This window comes from Mercenaria mercenaria, chromosome 17 (genome assembly GCF_021730395.1).
Source record: "Mercenaria mercenaria strain notata chromosome 17, MADL_Memer_1, whole genome shotgun sequence".
Lineage (NCBI taxonomy): Eukaryota > Metazoa > Mollusca > Bivalvia > Venerida > Veneridae > Mercenaria > Mercenaria mercenaria.
This window is the reverse complement of record NC_069377.1, coordinates 47,475,699-47,502,581: the sequence shown is the minus strand read 5'-3', so window position 1 is coordinate 47,502,581 and position 26,883 is coordinate 47,475,699. Positions and strand designations below refer to the sequence as shown.

Genomic DNA, 26,883 nt, shown 5'->3' with positions numbered 1-26,883 from the left:
TAACAGTGGAGAAAAATGAAACGTTCTGTTTATGAAAATATCAAACACAGAATACTCTGAATACTGTAAATATTGAATTCATATGTCAAAATCTGTCATGGACGAGTACCCGTTTTAATAGATTAGGATCACATTCGCTTATATTACACAAATATAACGCTTCAACGATAACGTGATGTTTACTATAAATTGATTTAAGTTAAGTGTGGGGAATGCAACATTTCTTTTAACTTGTCAAAATCTAAATATTTCTAGTACGAGTTCATCAAGTCTTTTTAGGTGTAGGTTCACAAATGTCTTAGACCGATACGCAGATGAGAAAAGCTAAGTATCATATCTGCGATAAAATAAATTAAATGCGCATACATGTACATAAACATACAAATTTAAAGTGAATAATACAAATATGTTTTGTAAAGATATATATCTAAATACGATCATCAAAGAAAGAAATGAAAACATAGAAACAGAACGGAAAATGGACAGGAAACTCTTATAAAAGAAAGAGATGATTTGCTACTGGTATCTGCAACACACTGGGCGGATAAAATATGCGGGAATCACGTTATCATTAAGCATATATAGCAGAAATAACGCAATTACTGTAAAAATATATTGACCTTGAATGCAGACACCGAAGAAATAATCTGCTATCTATAAACGAACAAAATGAAGAGAAATCAACGACGAGTATTGCGAATGAGTCATATATTAATTTCTTGGTTTGAAACCATGCCGAGCGAGTTGGACAACCGCGAAGCCTTCTATGAAACTAGAAATACTCGAGACCAAATCTCGTGGCATTCCTTGTGCTTATGAAGTGGACTGTATCATAGATGTCGCAATTAGATTGAAGGATACCAAACATACAAAAGGCCGAAGCTATCCCGTGGGGATGCACTGTATGTGCCGCTATAATAGCAAGATTTCAAACCCATACTGAGACAGCATGGGAAGCTAGCAAAACTTTTATTCCCTGCTTTAATTTCGGTCGCAATTTAATCAAATGAATTAACCGATCGAGATCAACTAGTGACCAATAATAGAACCGATGAACAGCTCATGCGATGCACCGTTGGGCTATTAAAGAACAATCAAAACTGGTGGGACGATCAAAATCACTGTAAAACTTTAAAGGTCTTCGGAGACACCTGTGCAGGATCAGTTTTCTTTTAAATAGTAAAAGCCAGCTAATAATAGGTACTTTGATTCTCAGTCACAGTCTTTGTTACAATTTGTAGTTACTCAACCGATAAATCGTTGTAGCTCGAGAAGTAGATCACTTTAATGGACATTCACGCGGTCCTGTCATGTTGCTCGGCGTAGGAAAGAGCGCCACGTCGGAAACTGGCGAAGAGATGCACCACTCAACGGACAGCGCGTATGATTAATTGCCGCTGGAGAAGCACATAGTATATATTGTAAATTTGCTGTTTTGTTTAGACGATGGTTATGATTACTGTTGCTTTTATATGCTGCTAGCTGACCTATATTCTAGGATAGGGGGATATTGCCTTTGCTTTACCTCATGATGTATTTCTGATTAACCAAATCATTTTGCCAGATGGTTACTTTAGAAAGTTCTAATCTTGTGATGAAATCACAAAAAGCTTTTAGACTTTTTGGAATAAACGGGCCTCCATATTGCTGATGGTAGAGAGGGATAAGATAGTTACGTGGAGGCTTAAATTAGGTATTCAGGGGATTATTTTTAAACTTACAATTGTTACTTTTCCTGAAGCAGAGTTAACTGGTCCTGCAATGTTTGAATGTCCGATATTTTTGTACAATGCATATAATACTGCATAATGAAAGCGATGACTGTTTTAAGTCAAATGGGTCGTACCAATATACGGGCCCCTGCAAGTACCGAGTCGCTTCCTGTTTCATTTGGATGCGTGATACACGCGGAATCGGTAATAAACAGTGAATCAACAATAACACAACGGCAGCTTTGCACGATTATTTGGGTTTGGATGGTCTGATAAATTGTTACTTTCATTGCATAATTCATTTCTATTGAAAAAAATGCTCTCGTCCTACAAACAACATTTAACAATATATTCACACATCGCTGGTGTTTCAAAAATTTATACATTATAGTGTATAGACATACGTCGTCTTCCAGACATTTAAAACATGACTCATCCTGCCAAGGGCGTAAAACGAATTTTACGTTTCGTTTAAGGTAGAACTTCTCAAAACCAAACATTCCTGACTTGCCTCATTGCCTGATAGATGTTCTGTATTTATTACAGAGATATGTCTGATACTTATATTGTGGGAAAAAGTCTGTTTTTAAAACCTACTATATCCGGTTGTGAAGTTATCGCCCATAGTGGATGATGTGGCGTGCAATTTATTTCGAAATACTACAGTGGTATATTAATAAGTTAACGTAGCTATATTTGTAAAGGTAACCTAGGACAAGTAAACCAAATCACGATCCGTAAAATGAATACTATTTTTGTCACTTTTGAATAACTAGCGTCGGATTAAAATTCAATGAAAACGGTGATTCGATAGTCTAACATGGTTCGATTTGCTTGACAGTAACACGAACTTGGAGAACACATGACGACATTAGCATGCTGAAGACCTTCTAGAGGTTAATCGTCTGAGTGGCAATGATCTTACATAGTTTAATGCACAAGATAATGTCGTCATATAATCATTCAGTACAGTTTGAAGTAAGCATAAATTCTATCCAGTTTTCTGTGTTAAGGTTTAGCAGTATATCACAAAACAACAGAATTTTTAGCAAACGAACAGCATCTTGACAAACAGCTTATCTGTCCAAGAATGCCATTTGTAAAGAAATAAATGTAAACAAAGGTCAAAACCTATGTTTTACCTAGTTATGTTAAGTTTAAACACTGATATTTTGTTGCAAAATGCATCAAAACGAAGACATGTAACAGCTTTTTAAAAATGGCGAGGTTTTAAAGGCGCCTGAGGTGTGGCCCCTTCATGCAGTCCTTTTACGGAATTCAATAAATATTTGAATAAACTGGCAATGGTTTTGTAGAACAAAATTAATGTTTTATAGCCTGTTAAATTTCATGTAAAACAATGCTTTCTTTCTATGATTTGATGGTGTTCAAACTTTGTTTTCTCCAAAACATGGACCTAACTCTTAATAACACTGTAGAGAACGTGCACAGGTAGTCTGCGTATTGTTTTGCACACTAATCGAGTCCCTTTTAGTATACGTTTGAAAACTCTGGTATAATCATAAAGACCTATGCCCTATGCATGTCTGTTTTAAAGTGAGATACGTATTTTTGTTATTTCAAGACTGTACATATATCCATAACTTGATAATTTGTGTTTCAAAAGGAAGGTTTCATTTGTTTCACAGTTTATTGAAACATATCCCAGAATACCAAACGGCACCGAGTAGGTAAGTGGGGTATGTCCTTTGCTCATTATAAGAACATATAACATAATACGAGTGCTAGCATTGTATGCCAGTGGCTTTTAAGTGTGTGCAGAAAGCTCATTACAGAGAGATGTAAAATTTCAGAATGGTTTAAATTAACAATGGCAAAGAGCTTTATTAGAAATATACAAAGACAAAAGACGGAATCAAGAAACTCCATGTCTGGAACAGACAGTGCACTCTAAAAAACAGAGAATACAGAAATGAAAAAAAACTTACCTTTCAAAAGAAATAATGTAAAATCCGTCTATATTCCATCTTTAATAATGAATAGTTTTCCCACTCTGCATTAGAGTGACACGTTGGTAAGACGTTCCGAACTGTAAATAAATTTCTTTCCAATATCAGTTTGGTATCACACGTTCTTGCTACTAGTCCATGACAATTTTGTCGCGTCTGTGAGAAGTACGTATTCCAAATACTTATCCTTGATGATGAAATTGTACTCAAACTGAAATATACAGTAAATCCCAATTATAACGAGCACGGTTACAACTATTTTCTAGTTACATAGAACAATTTCAAATGTCCGGAATTTAGCCATTCTTTGTTCAATGTAAAATAAAATTAGAATAACGTTCATGGTTATAACGGATAATCATGTATAGAGAACATACTTTCATGAATACATTGAACGAAAATTTGTTGTAATAGCAAGTCATATGAGTAAAAGTTAAGATTTAACACCCGTCAATTGAGTTTCACAAATGACTGGATTTGAATCGCTATATTTACTACAAATTAATTCATATTAGATAGCGTTTGGTGGAGCTCATCATTGATATAAGTTTTACATAGTTAGCTATATCTAAAAAAAATATCACTATGCATACTCCGCGTGCACCTTGGAAAACACCCCATCAGAAGTTGCAAGGCGTGAAGTTGAAAACATAAGTTACAATTTTTAATTTTAAACGGTTTTAAAATTGATTTTTAAACATCCCTATACACAGTAAGTGGTATTTCACTTGTCCGGTTATATCACAGATTAAATGCTTATGAATAAATGTACCGGATAAGGTATAAATCATGTCTAATACAGAAATCTAAACATTTCATGCTCGGATTCGTACACTGAGTAACTTTCGGAAATGTCCAGTTCTTATGTTTATATTATGAAAATTATTATACATGTACATCTGCCTCAGAAATTCAAATGACAGTAAGGAAGGTTAAATGAAAGTTGGCTGTAACTAATATACTAGTGCTTATCAAAAAGAATTCCTCAGAACGTCCACCATAATTTACAAACAATACAACGTTGCGAATATAATCACGAAAAAAAAGTCTTTATTCCATGTTTTTCGGTAATTTATCGAAATATAGAGGTGGATTATATTTATATATTTCACTGTTTCAAACCGTGGGTTTCATTTTATAATTACAATTAATACGCGAAAGAATATGCATTGTTAGAAGAACATGAATTATTCATATTCAGAAATGATTTCCAAAACATACCTCAATACAGCTGTAGAAGTACAGAAGTACGTTCATGTACAAAAATATAACGATATGCGCTCTAGCGTATTAAAATGTAAAAGAAATATAAATATATGTAAAAAGATTTATTTAACATTTTACCATATTAACACTAGGAAGTCATCAATTTGGGTATGTTGTTGCCCAATGAGCGTGACGTTATGCAGATTAAACTGGTATGCATAGGTTATAAGTTGAATACAGCAGTTTTAAGATACTGATGTCGAGCGAGCGTTAGCGAATTAAGTTCAATACATACAGTTCATGTGACAACTCTATGTGACATTTAATGACCAGATTGAAACGAAATGGAGCAATTCCATTGGCAGAGCGACTTTGGCGAACTGTAAAATTTGATAAAACGATTTAAAAAAGATAAAAGGTAAGGGTAGATTTCAGACATGAATTTTACAGATTTTTTTTTCTTTCAGTGAAAACATTGCATCTTATATTCACTCGGTCAAGAACTTTCGTTATGTGAGATACATACTGTACGTAAAATAATGTCGTCAATGTTTAAGACTTTCAGACAGAACTCTATAGTTTTACGCGACATTGAAAAAACTTCCTTGTCAAATTTTAACTATATTTCTCTGTAAACAACAAAATCTAAACAAAGTAAAGCTTATACATAATATAGATTATGTGATTGCTTACGGTGACGAGTAAAACATTTTTACTGCATCACCCATTTAAATCTCTGTCGCGTTAAAAATGTAGTAATAAATATAAATAGGATTTGTTGGACAGCTCCAATTGTTGGTCTTGTCCCTATTTCAGAAGCACTCTATGTGCTAGGTCCCTTTTGTAGCTAACTGCGTCACTGCGTCAACTGAATAGTACAGTGGAGCCTCTCTAATCTGAAAATGCTCGGACTAGAAAAAAAAGTTCGATTAGAGCGGTTTTCGGATTAGAAAGGTTTCTTTTTCAGAGCGAAAATTATGCTATTTGTTTATCATGATGTGCATATTCATCTATTTGTGAACAGACTAATAAGATATAATTAAACTATAAGCAACATGTAGATTGGTTTTGTGTAATGTCAATTTTCATGTTCAATATAACTTCTCAACATCACTTATAAACATCTTTTTTACCACTGCTACATTCCCAGAAGATAGCTAAAAGGATAATATTTTACTTGTCCGGCTATTGTAACAATCCGATTTAGTATCACTTTCAGTAAACCAATTTCCTGTTTTAAATGAACAAATTGTGCAAAAATCTGTGAGGAAGGTACAGGACAAACAAATTAATATGGATTTATTACATTGTCAGTGCTTATGCACATAATATTATATGTATTCTTACAAGTTTCTGTTCAAACAAACTACATGTACATGCAACTTTCACACCTGTGTTAATTGCATGCATCTACAAACTAAAAATCTGACATGACTTGTGACTATCAGTGCTGAGGGCCTACTGTTGTTGACACCTTTATAAAGACTAACAGTTTATTTTGTAAACAGTCTCAAAAATGTCAAAAGTGAGCAAAATTTACATCAGCATCATTGACTAAGGTTTGGATTAGAAGGGTAGATTTTAATGTAATAAGACAATACAAATCTCAAAAGTTTGTTCGGTTTTCGGAGTAGAGATGTTTCGGATTACAAGAGTATTTTCATAATAGAGAATTGAATAAGAAAAATCGGTGGGGTTCGGACTATGGAGGTTCCACTGTGCAAGTCAGTATAAACTTTTAATAGTGTATCAATTTAGATTTAAAAATACATGGTAAGATAACTTTAGTCAACACTCCAGATCGTTTTGAAAGATTCTGATTTCAGCATACAACATTTTTTATTACTTTCTCAAATTCTACCAATACTTAATTAGTACATATTATATATCAAGAAAAACTTGAGAAACCGAACATACCAGGATACATATACTGAATATTTATCTGAAGTGTTTTCCTTTAAACTGGTAAATTCAGTTTAAAATCAGTATATGACAATTTCTGCATTACAAATAAGTGAATTAAAGTTACAGTTTTATGTTCCGCACGAAGCATGATAACCTCTCATTAAGACTGTATTCAGATTAGTTTGGCATAAAATCTGTCGTCGGCAAAGAACTATGCAGCGTCCTTTCAATCAGATCTGTTATAGTTCCATCTCTTCAGATTGATCTAAGCAATATTTATGTTGTTTCAGTGCACTATTTAATTTTTCAGCTCAAACAGTCGGCTATTGTGGTTCTAATACATCCGCTTTAATACCGTTGGGTACTATTTACTCCTTGGATATGGTGCATGCTTCTTAGTTTTGTCTACTGGCAGTTTCTGTGATAATACTGTAATAATACAGACTCAATAACTACAGGTCCCCTTTCTAAATTTCAGTTTGTTTAGTTCTGCCCATTGTTTTCTTGTTTAGGTCAAAGCCATTATATACTGCGGACCATACGCTATTTTTCATGTAATGTTCCCTGTGTATCATTGAAGCCACCTCATGAGTACATCTACGGGTGTTTCTAGATTACAAACGGGGACTTTTAACATGTGTACATGTTGAGTTTTTGCCAATTCCGGGACTACAGGGCGTGAACAGTAACATGTATTGAACAGGCGTAATCAAACCGAGCATGCAACATTTTCAATAATGTCGTGTTCGTAGGGCTGCGGCTTTCCACTCATTCTATTTCATAAAATCAGCCGTTAAATTGCAAGTGCCCTGTAGCGGCCATGACACGTATCCCTGTGGAAGGATTCATAGCTTTTTTCTTGTTTTGGGATCATACAGGACTATGAATGTTTTTAGCCTTGTACAAGCCGGTGGCTTGAGGCAGTATAACCGAATAGCATTACTAAGAATTGTTTTCTCAAAAGTTTAAAGTCATTTTAGCATAAAAACTTTGTACCGGAATGCGAAAAAAGTTACTAGTATTTACTGAATGCGAAAACATTGATTCATAACAAAAACCAAAATCCATTAAACAGTTGTCTCGAAAGTATAACGATATAGTATGGCAATAGAAAATAAAAGCTTCATCATGAGGAGATCTCGATATGATCTCTATTACAATTTATCATTTGCGCTGAATCTGATAATCTAAACCCTCTAAAACAGTAATGAATGTTTCTATCACACAATGGAAAATTAAATTCATGTAAAAATCATTAGCCGGAATCTCGTGATCTATTGTTTTGTGATTGTAATATTTATCAACGACAGCTATTTCTAAGCAAATGGTATATCAAAGATGTCTGATAAATATGTCCGTCTACACAAGACCTTCGAAATTGACGGAAACGTTTGATCAGAACAAATGTGACTATATGTCCTATTGACTTGTAGCGGAATGTGATGTTCTGGTTGATTTAGATCTTATAATTGGTGAAATTTTCTCAAAAGGTTTTCATGTGAGATTTAGGATTAATGTCTTTTAATGATAACATGTGCAGTGTAAAATGAAGATTAGTCTTTTGTAAATTTTACTAGCGAAGAATGTATGTCAGTTTTAGATGTATTTTATTCATTTTTTTTAAATTATGAGCTTAATCACATTTCAAAAAAAGGACCAAAATTCAGGGCATGATATCTAAACCATATCAGAAAGGTTCTGTTATTCTGAATAGAGTAGAACTACACATCATCTTTTCATACTCCTGATTCCCTTTAGCAATACACTGGAGTTGATGCTCTTCGTTTTCACTGCTTTTTTTCTCTGTCAAGGTTACGTCAACAGTTAACTTGTTCTATTTTCTTTTCAGAAGTTCCAGAGCACAATTTAAACGGGGTTTCCTTTGCATACCAGAGAGCAAATAAGGTACCCATCTAGCAGAAATGTTGCTTTTGCACGCTACCTCCTGATATGCCAGTACTGACTATTATTTAAACAGAAAATCGGACATCCGGTCCCAGCACAGCCTTTACAGCAGCGATGTTGTAGCTGATAATAGTGTTTAAGTCTACCAAGGCTGTTGTCATCTTTTACCATTTCCAAGCTTTATCAGCTTTAGACCGACTAAAATCTTCATCCACATTACAACGTGACTTGTAAAATGGTCATTTTATATGACTACATATACTGAACAGCAAAAGAAACTATTCAGATGTATATCTGGTATATTTTGAAATAAAAAAAATCAAATTTGAATTGTTTCTTCATATCAAAATTATACATGAAGATCTTCACGTGACATTTTTTTTAGAAATCAATCAACCGTGAAGTCAGTAGTCCCATAATAGCCGTTTGAACGGCTATATCTTCTGCGCGTCAGTTGCATTGTAACATCCCAATTGGGCGCTCGCGCTAAATTTGATTCAGTTGTGTGTTGCAACCAACGATATTTTTTAAAACTTACGCTGTTCTTCGAGTTAGCCAATTATCAATATTTCCAATGACAATAAAATTTCACAAAGAAAATTGTTAATTATAGGCGCACTTGAATTTCGTGCGAAACAGCTATTGTGGGACTACTGACTTCACGGTTGATTGATATTTTAAGATTGCACACATGAAGTTCCTCAAGTCTAATGTGATATGAAAAACACAAGTGATTTATAAATTAAAGTTTTTAAATAAAGAATACCCTAGTTATAAAACTGGATAGTTTCTTTTGCTGTTCAGTATATATTTCAAGGTCATTTGAAAAGCCACAAAAATGACCCATCCGAAAGGAGAGCGCGAATCTATGGATCGCGGGTTCGCTCCCCAGGCGGGGCGTATGTTCTCTGTGACAATTTGATAAAAGATATTGTGTCTGAAATCATTTGTTCTTCACCTCTGATTCATACATTGGCAGTTATTTGCGGAGAACAGGTTTGCACTGGTACGGAATCCAGGAACACCGGGTAGGTTAACTGCCCGCCGTTACGTAACTGCAATACTGGTGAAAAACGGCGCTTAACTCCATGGCTAGACCGTGTAAACCTGTAAAGTTTATAACAATTCTTGCTGGCGGAACAAATGTAGAATTGGCAAGGTATTTTACTATATATAGGATATGTCTAAATGTCAAACTTTAGAAACATTCTGTTGTTTGAATTGCCATGTTAGGGCCATTTAAACATAAGAACATCTGTTACACAGCAATAGGATTTCAAGCTTACGATATTTATTGGGAAAAAATAGACAACATGTTACTTAATTATAATATATTTGTAGCAAATACGTCTAATCAATGGTAAGTCTGCCAGCATGTGTTCTATCATGTGTTCTATCAGATTTTATTAGTGATAAGATTGTAATATGCACAGACAAAGCAATGGAGAATAGATGTGTCAAAAGAATCCATGCAAGTTTATACAGGAACAACAGTGTAGATTTGTTATTACAGTAGTGTATATTTACCATAATATAATTTATATGTTCCATTTTAAAATTTATTACACAAAAATGTGATACCTTTATGACATAATACCACTCTATAGCCGTTATCAAACATATTAAAAACGCCCCACAGAATAACTATATTCTTTTGTAATTCCGTGATGGTAACTGTAATGTTTGCATAGAAAATTGAGAAATACAAGAATAGTTATAAATTGAAAGTGATATACATAAGTCCAATAAAATAAAAAAAAGTGGAAAACCACAGGTCGCCCAACACAGCATAAACGAAAATGTTACACTGGTTTGGTATGTACCAAGCCTCAGTACCTTAACGATTAGTCCCATATTTTAAAAAAATATCAAACACCAAATCATAGAAAGGAAGGGTTGTTTAACATGAAAATTGAATAGCATATGAGACTTGTATATCACTATACAAAACAATTGTCAATTTACTGATATATGCAGGACTGCATAAAGGGGTTGCACTTTTCGACAGCTCAGCGCGTTTAAAAACTCCCAGTTTTCAAAGAACTGTAACATATCTTCGTTTTGATGCATCTATAATAATGTCCCAGTGCTGAAATTTCACGTTTAATTTTCTAGATAAAATGTGGTTTTCAGAGATTGTATGTCTTTACAAATGATACTCAGTTTAAAGGGGAATATTTTTTTACAAATGACATTCATTTTTAAAGGGGATTTAAAGTATCCAGTCGACACTACGGTAGAACATGTAATGGACAGGGTAAATCAGAAAGTATGTTTTTTTTTTCACCAGATATTTCTGTGTTTTGATGATACACCCCTAAACCTTAAAGAGACTTTCAGTCAAAAATGAAACCATTATGTAATTGGGTACTGTATTTGTCTCACAAAGGCGCGGTCACACACTCTTAAGCAGAGATACAATTACTATATAATATCATCATTAAGGGTAAATTCATTTGAACTTTGAATGGAAATTTGGTTTTTGTGCATGAAATACTTTTACATTTCGGCTCCATCCATATTAAACATTCTTTCTCAACCTTCTTTAAACGCATTCGGCCTCAATCTGCTTTGACTTTTTTATTTGGTATAGCGTCGTTTGTCAACCGTATGATGGGCAGTTAATCTAACAAGGCTTCCTTGATTCTGGACCAGTACTCATCTATTCCCCACAAGTAACTGCCAACTTCATCCCATGAATAAAAGGTGGACGAAGAAAACCACTTTGGGATGAAAACTACACCTGGGAGAAAATTCTATTCTTACTAGCCCCTGCAACAGGTGGAGGAATATTACTTTTGGCGTTGTTCATCCGGCTGTTCGTCCGTGCTTGCGTCCGTATTCTTAGTCCGTTCATTAATATCAGAGGAGACCACCAAGACACAACATTTCAAAGAAATATACCAAGGCTGACGACACTAGTCATCCATTCCCTATCAGTTGGCTGTTATTTTCGTAATACAGTCTTTCTCAGATTTATATCTGGACAGTCCAGGTAAAGTGCTCTGAAATATCATTATTAACCTTTTTTAACCATAATTACTGAGATCAAGCAGATATGTTTGCCCTTTGGATGCATGATTACAGTGGGTATATTTTTATCATGCACAATGCGACGTTAGTGAAATATGGATTCTGTCAATTTACAAGCGAAAAAATACCGTACTATTACACCCAAAACCGTACAGCTATATTCACATTTTAATCAATTTCAATCTTATATGGATTTAGACTTTTTTCTGTGGCCAAAAGTGTTTGGTCAATTTTACAAAATATGAAAAAGGGGGAAAACTTTCATGTGGAATAAGCAAGTGGGGTAATTTGTTATTTATTCAAAGCTGGGATTAAGATCTAAATTACAAACCGCGGTCATGAATCCTTTCATTTACAAAAGCAATGCGATGCGGGACCATTTTCGCTTCGTGAAATAATTTGATTGTCCCATGGTAAAGCTTGTTTGTTACCGTTGGCTTAGACGAAGTCAATAGGAATGGAAGCCACATTCCCCTTCAAACCCTCACCACACTGAATAAAACTACATTAGCTCTGGAAATATGTTTTGAGATAGTAATACATATAGATCAGGCTGTATGTTTATGAAATATATACCAGGGTCTTATAAAGATGACGGCATAAAGATTTTGGACGAAACCAAAATGTGGTGATAAGGAAAAGAGCTGCCGACATTTTTGTGATACAGCTATCACTGGTTTCAACGTAAAATTTACATGATAGAGCTTATTTCGAAAATCAGGGAATGTAGTGCCGTGTAAGAACACTTTATCTACAGGTTGACTATAAATGAGGTGTCAAGAGCGGTTCTTCTGCTTCGGACTTTCGCACATATTGATATATGTTTGCATTTCAACTACCTTTCGGGACATAAACACAATGCAAGATCAAATGTGCGTGCAAATGATTTTAATATGTATGATACTTTTAAATGCAACCATCGGAATTAATGAAATCTCCCTAAAATGAAATACGGCAGTATTTTTTAAAAGTGGAGGCGTTTCTGCATCCGTGGCGGAGCTATACAGTAGTGGTGGTGCTCTGGCGTAAAGTTAGAGTTAAATGTCTGACTTGAAGTAAGTAGTTTAATTCATAAGAAAGTATTGCAGTATTCTCTCAGGGATTGTCATTTAACTTTTAAATTTTCATGTTTTAAAAGTAGTTCTAGAACTAAGAGAGGCATGTGTGCGAACAATTAGTGAATGATTTCTTTTTACTTTTATGTACTTGAGTTCTGCATACGCTTTTTATCCATTGAAGATGGGGATTTTCAAGCGGAAAAGGAAACTAACAACTAAAAGATAAACAATTATTTTCCAAGCCTTTTTCTCCGAACGTTATAAACACAATATAGTAAACACAAGCTGAACAAAACACCATGGAAGGCAAATTCTACAACAAGAAAACAGACTCCATAAATATATCGCCTTACAAAATAATTATATTAGTTCCATCAATAAAAAATGACGATGAATATGAAGCTAAGATATGAAGGTAAGCCGATTGATTCCTTTACTTTCAACAGAGAAAAATTATTAGAATTAGATTCAGAAATATTAGAAGACGTTCTAGAAATATTTCATGTTGAAAACGACGCTAAATCCGAACACACACAAACACACAGAAATAATTGAAAAAGCGATTTAAAAAAAATATATATATATCTGCTATTTCTGAGTTAACGCGTTGCATGTATGCTGTTCGTCGATGTAATACAATGATTCATTTTGCAGGTTAGATATTCATGAAGAAACAGGCGAATGCCATGCAATACAAAGTCCCTTACTGGATGGAAACTAAATTTTTTCTACTACAGTATGACATAATGATCTGATATCTGTCAATGATGGAAACAGTATTGTTATATATACATAATATGTTATAATACGATCTCTGGATTAAAATTAGCGTATATAAAAATAAAATCTGCAGTTGTTCCTTGATTATAATATCTATAAATATAAAAAAGTATTTGATTTCAATTTTGATAACAGTCCATTTGGAAATTGGTGGGATAAATATGAGAAAGAATGTGAGAAATCATCAAATTAAAGGGAAGTAATTCCGAAGAAAATACACCAACACATCTTAATTGGGTCTATATGACACGTGAGCTTGTATTAAAATATTTTACAGACTGTACAGGAAAAGATCAATATTGATTTGTGACTTTCAAGTGTCACCTTGATCTTTGAGCTAGGGGTCTGTGTATTGCGCATGGCACATTGTCACGTTATGGAGAACATTTGTGTCAAGTAATGTTAAAGTTATCACTTTTTTTTGTATTCATGCGCGTGTTTCAGCATTGCGTCAAAACCAAAACTGACAGCACTAATCGGTGATGAATTTCTTATTCTGAACGAAACATATGTGAGCATTCATAATTTTCTTAGATCATTTCCTGTTCAACGATCATGGTTTCCATTCAAAATTTGATAAAATTTTTTTTTATTTTTTTCAAAGTTTCTGATGGGCTATAAATCGGTGTAGAAACATGTTCCCTTGGAATAATAAGGATTAAATGATTTTTCCGTTGCTTATGGCTGTGTAAACCCTGCCTGTAAGGCACATATTTACCATTAAGCCCTGACACTCAATGTTTACGTTATTTATCAGGATTTACAAATGACCAGAAAATATAATCCTATAATGGAGGAAAACAGACCGAACTTTGCTGAAAAGCTTCTGAATTAAAATTTAATCATTTTAAAATAACTAACTGATAACTAAAAAAAAAAAAGAATTAACTGTATTTCTAGATATTAATGTGCTTCATTTCTCTCGTTTTACTTGGTTACGTATCTTATACCGCGGTGACACAAGTTATTTAGTAGACCGGTAGTATATATCCAATATCCCAAGACCCTTTGTTCAAGCTGTGTTATGTTTTTTAGAAATATAATTAATGGGAAAGTCTTCGCAGTATTTGTAATTATCTGCACCCCAAGTATGTAGGCTTGAAATATATTATCCAAATATCTTATTTCATTGACAACTAGCTATTTCCATTCTATTAAATAAAGAAACTGTCTGCCGCAGCTGGAGTTACCGTTACCAATCGCCAATTGGTAATTGTCAGTTTGAAGTTGATACATCTTTTCCGTAATGTGTCTGGTATGTTACTAGTTTTGTTTGTTTAGCAATTTATTTTTTCATACAAATATGATACAGTAGTTACCTTGAAACCAGAAACGGAATAGAAAAAGTGCTTTTTTAAAGAAGTTCAAAATATGTTTATTGCGCAAATTGAAGGATTTCAAATACATTGTAATACTACTTGTCAAATGCAGGGGAATGGTGTCAGAAAGTACCCGGAATAGTACTCTGAAGTCTTTAGTCCTGAACCTATTTTGCTGAAATTTTAAAATCTGAGAGATTATCAGTAACAAATTTCAGAACGTGTTTATATGTCTATGGCAAGCTCCTACCGCTAATCCGGCGTAATGTACAGCACCAATGTTTATAGTATCAGAAAGTAAAGGAAAATAAAAGGATATAGAGTCTAATGAAGAGATATAGAATATTCAAGATTTTTAAAACAAAACTATCGCCCCGTAGTTGCCTCAAACTAGTGTAACATCTTTTATTTAAGAATGTTTTATTGTTATAATATCAATCTTTATATATTCACATTATTGGTTATATTCGTTACATATAACTGATATTATTAACGAGATATTTTCGTATTCTGAAACACATATAAACAAGGCTATAACAAATGGAATTCTACAGAAGTTTATATTTGGTTATGGATAATTTATGTATGGATATGTTAATCATTATTCTCACACGACCCGATTTGTTTTCCTATTAAACAAAGAAGACTTAAAACTGTGTGTTATTATTCAAGAATATTTCTGACGTCACAATTATTACGTCATAGCGTTAGACGACATAGCGGCGCGCTGGAAAAGAAATCAACAGAAATCAGGCAAATATTTGATGGATATCGGCAAGGATGTACATAATAATCCTTGATAACGTGTTAGAATCGAAATCATGTGGAACTATTCTCCTCTTAGGCGATCTTATCAGTACATCTACGGCACATATACTGATAAGCCATCAGACAGCGCAACTGATAAATCCCATTCCTATACTTACATTGATTTATATAGGAAAATGATACAGTCACCATAGAAAATGTCATAAATTACACATTTCTATTTATTCTATTATACCATCCCGGATATTTCCTTAAAAACAATTCAAGACCTTTACGATGGTATATTTTCCTTCAAAATAAGTCAATATTTGGTTGCTTCAAAATTCGTTTGAAAAACGCCTCTCAAATTCAATATACTCTCTATACATATCTGGCAGAATTACACGATAACCCTGTTTTACTAAGTAGTTTTGAAGGAAAACTTAAAGTTAAAATACCATCCCGGATATATTTGGAAAGTCCTCGTCGTGCACATTCTATAAGTAGATTTCTAAGTTATTTCTTTCTTGCTTCAAAATTCCTTTAAAAACAGAGTTTCAACGCTTTCTGTATATTGACAAAAAACGTGCAAAGTTTTACGATAAGATAGAGCCGTATCGGAATAGGAATACATGTATAATTATATAACAGAGTTTAGTTTGATTTTTTTGTGCGTTCCGTCTGACAAATGTTCTTTTAAAAGTTTTTAAAGTTTTTCATGGCATTTTCCTTTGAAAATACTGAGATATGTTTTAAAAAATTCGAAAATAAAAGTGAAGGCTGTTCTGTTGTTGCATTATAGTAATAACCAAAATAATAATACAATATATTTATTATGACTTATTTTGACATAATGATTGGGTGTTTCAGTAAATTAGTTGAATTTGAATTTAAGGTTTTTAAAAGTGTCATTTTGGTCAAGTAGCATCCTGTTTCTTGTATACATGTATATCTTTGCGGCACGGGACAGCGTATTGTATTGACAAAATATTAGCATTATAAATTGTATGGTCATGTGCCTTAAATCAGTGTACGCAGAATTTAAATAATGTTAACTAAATTTTAAAGTGACACGTATGTTGCCATCCTCATCACGGTATGTATGAATGAAAGGTATAACGTGCCGATATTTTAATGTAAGCTTTTGAATTTAAACGCGTGATTTACGTCAAAGTAGCGGATTGTATCAGTGAATTAGAATTAAAATGACATTAAGAAAATTTACAAGATATTGGCTATGATTTTGATGCTCTGTGAAATCAGCAGCAAAATCATTATTTCGAAATTGCCTTAAATGTTCTTACATTTTCTGAATTCTAAATGGCTTTAATTATATTATTATGTAGTACTAAACTTAAATACCGTTTAAAGAATTAATTTGATAACAGTTTTCTAGTGCGTGCCGTTTTACACCAAAAAGATGTTTATTTCTTAATTAGATTATTGATTAACAGTGAAAGATGCACATGTGTTTTCATAATGAAGGAGGAATCGACACCTAATTTTTACCACCTGTGTTCATTTGGGCCAACATTTTAGGTTTTATTATTTTTTTTCCATGTTTTACCCTTTTATTAAAAATAACAAGTAACAAGGAAAGAAAATAATTCTCAAATATGTTAAACTGCAAATATAAGGTTTAATTGTTTCTTAAAATCTCCTCAAAGTACACAAATCAATATTAAAGACATTATAAAATGCTATATATACAGCGAAGTAGATCATCAAGCAAAAAACGAAGAATTGAGTTTTACATTCAGATTGCACATAAGAAATTTGAAAAAGAAAATGAAAAACCCGCCAGTGAAATGACCATGGAAGAACTAAAAACAAAACTGAAATCACTAGGAATCGTCACAAAAATTAGAAAACACAATATTTAGCTGATGGAGTTATTGCGCAAAGCTACACTGATGCGTATTGATAAGGATGTGTTAAAATGAAGCAGAGATAAGGACTCTGAAAATAAGGGGAATGGTGTTGGAGATGATATATTATAAACAGATGTGTTGATATTGTATATAATGTACCTGAATTAATATTATCAAGTTTCTTAAGAACTCTATGTTTTATCATAGCTGCATACATTTACAACAGAGCATGGCCATTCATCCATACATTATATACATGTATGCTTTGATTTGTTTGAATAACAATACTTGATATTAATAAAAGATGTGCAATGAAATTATTGAATACATTTGGTTAACAGATTAATTTCTGATCTGATAATAAATACTATCACAAAACATAAAATATAACACTATATCGTATTTAAATGTTTTCCTCTGGTACAGTTTAGATACTTTCGTTGGATTAAAATTTCAGATCAGAAATCAATACAATGTATAACGAATAAATTTCTAATGAAACACGTGTGTATTAGGTGCGAAAAAGTATCCATTGTCCCGTGCAAAGAACAGAAAATTACTAAACTTTTTTGTTTAAAAAAAACATCAGTCACAACATTCACATTCTGAATAAAAAATGCTATTTATTTATATTCATTGATTGTATAGACAATCAAGCCTGTAAGAGATGGTGTCTGGTTACATGGTCACTGTTTGAGATAAGAGATATCAAAGCGCTATCGCTTTTGCTCACAAGGGGAGAAAACGCTAATAGCGAAATTGACTTAATCGTAGTATTTGTACACTTCATTCCCCTGATAAGTGAGGAAAATTTCTCAGTATGAATATATCTCAAACAGTGATTTGCTCATGAATAAAATCATTGTTTGTCGTTTAGAGATGCGTATTACTACATCACTCGGGCTGCGCCCTCGTGATCTAAAATACCTTCGCATCTGAACTCCAATGATTTTATTCAATGAAAAATCACTGTTTAGGATACATTATTTCTTAAACACATTCATAAAAATGCATGGGAAGAGTAATACATTGTACATACAGACAACGAGGACAAAAAAAAAAACAACAACAAAAAAACAAATAAAAATGATATAAGGATCACGGCGGGGGTACGTACCTCCATGGGAATGGTCAATAAAAACAGCACAAGGAAGTTTAAACCGTTTAATCATGCACGACTACCACTTCTTACCATGGTCTAAATGATCGCGTAAAATCTGTGGAAGTCAAACTTTAAGAATCAGAGTGTTCTCAATGCCTTTGCAAAAGAAATATCAACAAGAGAAACACCATAATGGGCCAGACGAAACAAACAAAGAATACGAATTTCAAAGCTTATGAATGGCATATCAAGGAGTCCATACTTGTCTGTCAGACACAATTAAAGAGGGAAGCGTAGCTTAATATCACATAAGGATTTAACCATCAAACATGTGTACATCAAAGAAAGAAACAGGGAAAAAACTTAAGGCACTGTTTATAATTGATTTCACTACGTTAGTGCAAATGGGTGGAGGTTTCTTATAATATCAACATTTTCTTTTAAAAATCAAGGTTAAACAGGATAAAAACACTTTCAAAGTAAGCAGTCTTCACAAAGGGCAATCCACATCAGTGCACGCATAAACGTGCAAGTAACAAAAAACACACATACGCAGGCGCATGCGCAGACATAAACGAAGCAGAAACACGCAGACAACATGCACGAAACAAACAGTTAAAGGAGCACAGTGGGGCATCGCCTTAGAAAGTTCAGTCAACGGAACTGCTGTTTTACGTTTGTACATGCATGTGAATATAGAAAGTATACTAATTTTCGTTGACATTATTTTACTGGAGAAAAAAGTGAGAATGAGCCGCGTCATGAGAAATGCTTTGAAAGCGAACAGCATGGATCCTGACCAGATTGCGCGAAACGCAAATTTTCAGTTTGTTGTACATCTTCAGATATAGTTTTACTTAAAATGAAATATGTAGCGTTTATATTATTAAGTGACTATTGCCAAGGTGGAAACCATGACAAAACTATAACACGAACAAAATCTTACGTGTAAATAGGTTTGTTTTAACCTTAATTTGAAGTTATGTTTGACCCAGTTGATCTGTAATATTATACATCTACAAAGAACTATGCATAATTGACGAACTCATGCTGTACGCAAAATTACAAGCAAGGTATGCACATTTCTTTACTGATTTGTAACTTTGTGTGCCTGAATTATTTATTTGCCTGTACGTATGAAGACATGAACGTCAAGTTAGGGTCACTTGTAATGTACAATTAACAAGTTACAATTATATATATATTGCTTTATCATTTCTTAGCCTGTTTATTTGACAATGCTTACAAGATTTTTTGTTTATGTTACGTGATAGACGGTTGAATTGTTGCGACAAAATGTATAGTATCTTTCCCGATGATGCCTGTTTTTTATGGAAACTTTGACTTAGTGAAGATATTTTTCCCAGACAAATGTATAACACAAACATATCGTCAACGCCACGATCTGCCTATGCATGAACTAAAGAAGATTGCCAGGTTACTATAAAACATAATCAACTAAGAGGTATAAGTATTAGACATAACTTATAAGAAAAGTTTCTTCCAGTTGATGGAAAATCCATATTGTTATAAAAACAATACAAAAAAAAGAACAAAAAAAAAAACCAATGTGTTACAAAGATTTAGAATGAACTACATGTAACTGAATATATAATATCCCAGTCACATATACGGCACCGATAGCTACGTCTAGCCACGGAAAGAAACGTAGTAATCTGTACCGATCCGTACCTGAACCGTACGGATTGGTACAGATTGATACGGATTACTACTTTAAGGTACGGCTCAGGTACGGATCGATACGGATTACTACGTTTCTATCCGTGGCCAGACGTAGCTATCCGCGCCGTATGTGCGGCTGGGGTATTAAAGACAGTATATTAACCAAATGAGACGATTGCCTGCTTGATGCGGCCACCAGTCCATTGTATGCGACAATGATGCCAGTTCGTGCAGATAATGCCTAGTAACGCTGAAAATTAGTGTCAGTGCCAATCGTACTGAATTGTTTACCAGTCTCCTGCCGACTTTTGAAAAGTCTTCAATAGTTATTACAGAACAATTTTTACATCGTATTTTGTCGCAGTAATGTATATTTACTGCACGAAATTCTCTAAGTGAACGTTTGAACATAGTCTCCTTTAGTTTTTTCATTTTAATATATTGAAGTGAAAAAGTAAGCTTACTCTTGAGATTTACTCCGAGAAATGAAAACTGTGAGAAGTGGTATTATGATAATGAACCATTAGAAGTTGTAAATGATTTTATTTAACTATTTAGGGGTTGTTTTTAATTATACTGGATAATCAATGTATTGTTGGCAACTCTTTAAAGGCCATAAATATTTTAATGAATAATATCAACAAATATTATATAACTCCATTTATATCACTTCAACACATTGACTCGTTTGTAGGCTCTATTTTAAATTATGCATGTGCGGTGTGGGGTTTCTCAAAGTCTAAAGACTTCGAAAAAGTCCATCTTCAATTTTGTAAAACCATATTTGGCGTGAAGCAAAGTGTATGCAACTCTGCAACCTATGGTGAGTTAAGACGTTATCCATTGTACATAAATAGATATGTTCACATTATTATGTATTGGTTTTAATTATTAAATACAGATGATGTTATTTTGAAAGGTATTTACCAAAATGAGTAAGAACAGTGTAATCATTATAATGTAAACAAGAGCTGTCTCCATAGGATGACACATGCCCCCGATTGCACTTTGAATGAATAGTTATGGCCGATGTTAGTGTTTAGGACCTTTGACCTACAGAGCTGGGTCTTGCGCGCGACACGTCGTTATTTTAAAATCCATGCATGAATGACAAAGATATGGACCGGAAACGCCCATCAATGCACTATCATGAAAAATGACCTTTAACGTCTAAGTGTGACCTTGACCTTTGAGCTACGGACCTGGGTCTTGCGCATGACACGTCGTCTTACTTGGGTACACATTCATGCCAAGTTATTTGAAAATCCATCCATGGATGACAAAGATATGGACCGGACACGCCCATCAATGCACTATCCTTTAACGTCTAAGTGTGACCTTGACCTTTGAGCTACGGACCTGGGTCTTGCGCGCGACATGTCGTCTTACTGTGGTACACATTCATGCCAAGTTATTTGAAAATCCATCCATGGATGACAAAGATATGGACCGGACACGCCCATCAATGCACTATCCTTTAAAGTCTAAGTGTGACCTTGACCTTTGAGCTACGGACCTGGGTCTTGCGCGCGACACGTCGTCTTACTGTGGTACACATTCATGCCAAGTTATTTGAAAATCCATCCATCGATGACAAAGATATGGACCGGACACGCCCATCAATGCACTATCCTTTAATGTCTAAGTGTGACCTTGACCTTTGAGCTACGGACCTGGGTCTTGCGCGCGACACGTCGTCTTACTGTTGTACACATTCATGCCAAGTTATTTGAAAATCCATCCATCGATGACAAAGATATGGACCGGACACGAAAATTGCGGACAGACTGACAGACTGACAGACCGACAGACGGTTCAAAAACTATATGCCTCCCTTCGGGGGCATAAAAATTGGACATATCATGTGAAATGCCTTCCTAACGAGTATGGTTTTTTCTGATGTTTGGAACTTACCAGGTCAATTTGAAGCCAAACATTTGTACCCATTTTTGAACAAAGAATTATAGATTGTTTTAAGCAAAGCAAATTTTTGTATAGAAAACTATTTGAATATACTATTATGTAAAACGACACGAATTTGTCTAACGAAACTTCGTATATCGGCACTAAGTTACTTATAGAGTCTGCCAGGTAGGGCAGAGACTGGTTAGAAAGACACGAACGCTTATGTCAGTTATGCGATCTTAATGAGGTTGAAGATGAATTTTGTTCTCAAATGTAGAGTTTATAAAGAATTACTACAACATTTATTAAAGATTATTTCTATACTTATATATACAAGTATGTATAGATTCTTAGAATTGCTACATTTAAGTAATAAATCTACTTTAGTAAATTTGTGTAAATATATAACAATATAATTATATATATATTTTTAAATAAGGTTCACATTGGTATAACCTGCTTTGGTTATATTTGAGGTATGCATATGGCATTTAGTTTCCGTTCACATGAAAACAAACCAGTATAACCAAAGAAAAAACTTGTGCGATATAATCTTTGTAATAAGATAAGGAACACATGATTAAACACAAAAAGAAAAGCGTTCTAGACTTTGGAAATTTTCATTTAAAATAACTTAATACATAACAAGTGGTCGACGAATAATGAACTTTTATTCCGTTCACTGACATCAGGAAAGACGAGTAAGACCAAACACTCAAACAAGAAATTGTGGACGGACGGACGACGGACGAAGGGCGATCACAAAAGCTCACCCTGTCACTACGTGACAGGTGAGCTAAAATATCAAAGCTGACGATATTAGAGTTAAAACTTCTCTATTAACATGATTACGTGCTATCATTTGTACAAAAGAGTGTTGTTGAGATCAGATCTGATCAGCTGTATAAAATAGCTATAAATATCATTAAATCGAGTTTTATACCAATATTGTATTCTTTATCTGATCAAAGAGATGTATTTTGTCCATAAACATGACTGATGACACTATTAAGGCTTCTGTTGAAACACGTTATATCATCAATAAGTGAAATGTCTGAAAATACAAAAGTGTTTATCAAGGTTTAAGACATGGTCTAGCTTTTCGTTTGCGACGAAATTATCTGAGACGTGTAGCTTTGTGAATCAATTATGTTAGCACATTTTGTTGACAGAAGTACAACGATCATTGACATATATGACTGTTTATGTAGATAAAACGCAAATGGTTATTGAATAATAGATGACTCTAAGAACGTTGCTGCTATTATAGATGCTAGCAGATTGTTGTTGCAAGAATAACAAAAAATTGCGGAACTAAATTAAACATCTTTCGACATTTGATATGTTTATGTACTGATTGAATTTTCCAATTGCTGATCTGTTATTCAGTATATTTTTAAAACTGATAATGACCTTAAGTTTGTTGAATTATTATAACGTGTAAATTTAACACTACTTAAGACATCTCAACACAATTTTTGAATATTTTGGTTACTACTTATAATCTTCCAAGACAAACTTTTAATACAAAGCCTTTAAGTATTAAACATGTCTTAAATAATAATTATAGAAATGAGACAAATATTATCAGTAAATAGAATTAAAACAAACATAGTATTGTTAGGAAATATGAATTTAGTAATTTTTTTTATTTAAACGTGATTTTAACAGTGTATATAGTATATAGATGTATGAACGATAGATGATATAGACAACGAAGACGAACTAAACATATAAAGAAATATAGTTATGGATCACTTTTGAGCTTTCCTTTGTAAACCACTGTATAAAGCTGGTAAAAACTAGTTCTATGTTGGAAATGCATATCAAGCTTCAGGTGGCTTGAGTAGGAGTTTATGATTACATATATTCCTAATAAAAAGCGTGGCAATGATTCATGACATGAGTTTTTTCCATGCAATCGGTCTCAGGACTACTTGTTACCAACCTAAATAATCGCTCTTACAAACGAGTGATGTGATACGGAAACCCCTTAGACTCGTAAATAGTTGGACGGGCACATAATTAAGTTTGTTGTTACAAAATTTTAATGATTTAGATAACTCCAAGTCATCAATCATTTGCAGATTGATAGAAATGTGAATTAGATATATATTCGAATCCTGTTTAACTCGTTTAATTGAACTGTCCGTGTAAACAAATTGGATTGGATGTAGGAATAAACTTTGATATAGCAGCAATTCATAAGTTAAGAAAACTTTTTGAGTTTTTTTTCCGCAGAGATGACGCTGCTTGAAATTTTTAAAAATGGAATTTACGTAGTTAGATACTTTCCCATTAATATTATCTTGTGCGGGTTTAGATTGGTTCGTCTCCTAGCGACAAATATAGTTTTGTTACTTCTGAAGATGATAATAACGACCTGATTTAAAAAAAATATGTATATCCGAGCATCTACCTCATTTTATGTATATCCGGCCATTTACCTCTATCTTTCTACAAAAATGAAATTCTATCATTTATGAAGTAACCGATTTCCTTCAGAATTTTTAAGGATATTGTTGAAATACTTTTCCTTTTCAGTTTCTGGTTTATTATAAACATAATTCTTTTTGTTGCTGATAAATATGTCAGTTAAGCAAAGACAATTGTTACATATAAAACCCGGTAAGAAAATGGAAATTCCCACATTAGTATTTTAGTATAAAGTAAAACTTTTCATTTCATTATATCAAAGGATAACATTTATTTCTAAACACATCTAAAAGATTATTCACATAGAAGGAAAAAGCTCTGACGTTAGAGTGACAGGACGTCACACACACCTTTTCATCAAATGTATTAAAATTCACGCACGTATAATTCAAACGTCCATTTGCTCATATTATTGTGTAAGTACGAACAATTCCACTAAAATGTATTGATACGAGAAACTCCTAATACAAGAAGCGTAATAGAAAAAAAATACCTACATATCATAACATTACGGACAACCAACGTATATTATCGCCCAATGTAAATCCCTAAATGTTCAGTGTACTGAACTAAAAGCTAGAGTATATACAAAAATCAAATCAAACATTTTAATTAACTTGTATCTCTTGAACTTACTTACTCTGGCGACGACCTTCATTCTATGGATATCAACTGATATGACATACTGCTTGCAAAATCATTGCTTGCATTTATAAGATGTCTACCGTAAGACAGATCGAGGAATAGGTCCACTGCTTTCACCACGAACTGTGTCATCAGATATGACAGAGTTTAACTGATACTTGGCATTCTTTGGCACTGGAATTATTACGATATATACGTCTCCCGGGAAAATTTTGTATAAATTGTTTGTGTGAATTTTGCGCCGTTTTTTTAACAGTGTTTCATATTATGTAACGTTAGAGAGTTAACAAAACCAGTATTTATGTTTTCTGTACTAGAACTAACCTATTCTCCCCTAGTAACTGCAACGTTATAGACAGTGAGACAGAATGTTTCCTATTAAACCACGGAGAACATACGCCTCGAACACACGACCCTACGACCAGAAGGCGCTTTCCCTGTTGAATTGAGCAGGAGGGCTTACTAGTAAAACCCATAAAAGGAATGCTATAAATTTTATAGTTAATTGCAAGCAGTAAAGAAAGTTAAAAGTGGTTAATAAGTTTTTTGTTAATGTAAATAGAGGATATTACATGAGTGTCTTTTCATATTGAATTTATTCAACGAGTTTAATAAACTCAATGTGGAAAATCACAAATGTAATATTCTTTTTGTCACATGTTAGCCTTTCCTGTCGAAACATCAAAAATTCTACTTTCTTTTACTATATAGACAAGTCAATTGGACCAACGTCTCCTACACTATAAATGACGTCGACGTCAAAGCTTTATTACACTAGTGTATTATCACTTTTGGTTGCGGGTTTATCCCGCTACCAAAGTTAAGTGTATTTCTGACAATCATGTAGCATCTTTATTTGATTCCAAATCACATGCAAAGGATGTTCATGTGCTACACAAAATAGTCCCATTCATGAACAATGCGGATGAATTATCAATGATCAAGCAGTTCTTAGTCATCCTTTATCCATTCACACTGGCCATTTAGATTATATAAGATCTGTCAATGATAAGGTATTCCAGCCTATGGTTACATCACTGACTTCCAGCTGTGAATTAAGTTAAGTTCATGTAAGGTCAGGCAGAGTTTATCTTAGATATGAGGCACATTAGTATTTGTTTCTTATACATGTATATTTATAGATTGGCATTTGAAATGAAAATAAATCTAGAGCAAAACCCGCAACCACTAGACATCTCAAGGCTTTGATTATTTTATGGCTTTATTACACTCCCGCGACGTCAAACATGTGATAATTGATTTTTCGGAACTTTACCACCTCATATTTAATACAAGTTAAATATATTGACAAGAGTTTTTTCAAAATTTAATTTTCCTATCCTGGTTGCCCAGTTAAGACATAGTAATAGTTTGATAAGAAAATATTTTTTATAAACATGCACTGTTTAATGAATGATATGAATATAAGAATTATTCCATTATACTTGTTTATGATTTGCGTTGACAATTAATTAATAAGAAATATAAACCCTTATTATACAAATATTATAGTACCTCTATTTGACATGGATGCGCAATCAAGACAAACTGAAAGAGAAATCGATTGCTGAAACAGTTCTATATCCATCAGCGCAAAATAAAAATT

The 26,883-nt window shown here is 33.5% G+C and overlaps 1 protein-coding gene across 2 annotated transcripts in view; it reads right to left on the bottom strand.

The window, feature by feature from the left end:
- LOC123535747 (glycoprotein 3-alpha-L-fucosyltransferase A-like) overlaps nucleotides 1–26,883 on the bottom strand; it is a 153,131-nt gene that overhangs the window by 87,355 nt on the left and 38,893 nt on the right. For both annotated transcript variants that reach the window (XM_053528078.1, XM_053528081.1), the window contains exon 2: nucleotides 3,662–3,893. The gene's annotated coding sequence lies outside the window, so the exon portion shown is untranslated. The remainder of the gene's footprint in view (nucleotides 1–3,661; nucleotides 3,894–26,883) is intronic.